Below are 2,350 nucleotides of genomic sequence, written 5' to 3'. Positions count from 1 at the left end.
CGTGTGGGTGTGTGCGTGTGGGTGTGTGCGTGTGGGTGTGTGCGTGTGGGTGTATGTGTGTGGGTGTGTGCGTGTGCGTGTGTGCGTGTGGGTGTGTGCGTGTGGGTGTGTGCGTGTGAGTGTATGTGTGTGAGTGTATGTGTGTGGGTGTGTGCGTGTGGGTGTGTGCGTGTGAGTGTATGTGTGTGAGTGTATGTGTGTGGGTGTGTGCGTGTGGGTGTGTGCGTGTGTGCGTGTGCGTGTGAGTGTGTGCGTGTGGGTGTGTGCGTGTGGGTGTGTGCGTGTGAGTGTGTGCGTGTGGGTGTGTGCGTGTGGGTGTGTGCGTGTGGGTGTGTGCGTGTGGGTGTGTGTGTGTGGGTGTGTGCGTGTGGGTGTGTGCGTGTGGGTGTGTGCGTGTGGGTGTGTGCGTGTGGGTGTGTGCGTGTGGGTGTGTGTGTGTGTGGGTGTGTGCGTGTGGGTGTGTGCGTGTGAGTGTGTGCGTGTGGGTGTGTGCGTGTGGGTGTGTGCGTGTGAGTGTATGTGTGTGGGTGTGTGCGTGTGGGTGTGTGCGTGTGCGTGTGGGTGTGTGCGTGTGCGTGTGGGTGTGTGTGTGTGGGTGTGTGTGCGTGTGGGTGTGTGCGTGTGAGTGTGTGCGTGTGGGTACTCACCTATTTGTACTCACCTATTTGTGCTTGCGGGGGTTGAGCTTTGGCTCTTTGGTCCCGCCTCTCAACTGTCAATCAACTGGTGTACAGATTCCTGAGCCTACTGGGCTCTATCATATCTACATTTAAAACTGTGTATGGAGTCAGCCTCCACCACATCACTGCCTAATGCATTCCATCCGTTAACTACTCTGACACTGAAAAAGTTCCTTCTAACGTCTCTGTGGCTCATGTGGGTACTCAGTTTCCACCTGTGTCCCCTTGTTCGCGTCCCACCAGTGTTGAATAGTTTATCTTTGTTTACCCGGTCGATTCCTCTGAGGATTTTGTAGGTTGTGATCATGTCTCCCCTTACTCTTCTGTCTTCCAGTGTCGTAAGGTGCATTTCCCGCAGCCTTTCCTCGTAACTCATGCCTCTTAATTCTGGGACTAGTCTAGTGGCATACCTTTGGACTTTTTCCAGCTTCGTCTTGTGCTTGACAAGGTACGGGCTCCATGCTGGGGCCGCATACTCCAGGATTGGTCTTACATATGTGGTGTACAAGATTCTGAATGATTCCTTACACAGGTTCCTGAACGCTGTTCTGATGTTAGCCAGCCTCGCATATGCCGCAGACGTTATTCTTTTTATGTGGGCTTCAGGAGACAGGTTTGGTGTGATATCAACTCCTAGATCTTTCTCTCTGTTCGTTTCATTAAGTACTTCATCTCCTATTCTGTATCCTGTGTTTGGCCTCCTATTTCCACCACCTAGTTTCATTACTTTGCATTTACTCGGGTTGAACTTCAACAGCCATTTGTTGGACCATTCACTCAGTCTGTCTAGGTCATCTTGTAGCCTCCTACTATCGTCCTCAGTTTCAATCCTCCTCATAATTTTTGCATCATCGGCAAACATTGAGAGAAACGATTCTATACCCTCTGGAAGATCATTTACATATATCAGAAACAGTATAGGTCCAAGGACTGACCCCTGCGGTACTCCACTCGTAACGTCTCGCCAATCTGAGACCTCACCCCTCACACTGACTCGTTGTCTCCTGTTACTTAGGTACTCCTGTATCCAACGGAGTACCTTCCCTTTCACTCCAGCCTGCATCTCCAGTTTTTTCACTAACCTCTTGTGTGGCACTGTGTCAAAGGCTTTCTGACAATCCAAAAATATGCAGTCTGCCCACCCTTCTCTTTCTTGCCTTATTTTTGTTGCCTGGTCGTAGAATTCAAGTAACCCTGTGAGGCAGGACCTGCCATCCCTGAATCCATGTTGATGCTGTGTTACAAAGTTCTTTCGCTCCAGATGTTCCACTAGCTTTCTTCGCACAATCTTCTCCATCAACTTGCATGGTATGCAGGTTAGGGACACTGGTCTGTAATTCAGTGCCTCCTGTCTATCCCCTTTCTTGTATATCGGGACTACGTTAGCTGCTTTCCAAATTTCTGGCAGTTCCCCTGTTGCCAGTGATTTGTTATACACCATGGAGAGCGGGAGGCACAGTTCTTCTGCTCCTTCCTTTAGTATCCAAGGGGAGATTCCATCTGGACCTATAGCCTTTGTCACATCCAATTCTAGTAAACACTTCCTTACTTCCCCGCTGGTAATCTCAAACTCTTCCAGTGGTTCCTGGTTAGCTATTCCCTCTCTTATCTCTGGGATTTCTCCTTGCTCCAAGGTGAAGACCTCCTGGAATTTCTTATTCAGTTCCTCA

This window comes from Procambarus clarkii, chromosome 31 (assembly GCF_040958095.1).
Source record: "Procambarus clarkii isolate CNS0578487 chromosome 31, FALCON_Pclarkii_2.0, whole genome shotgun sequence".
Classification (NCBI taxonomy): domain Eukaryota; kingdom Metazoa; phylum Arthropoda; class Malacostraca; order Decapoda; family Cambaridae; genus Procambarus; species Procambarus clarkii.
This window is presented reverse-complemented; position numbering follows the sequence as displayed.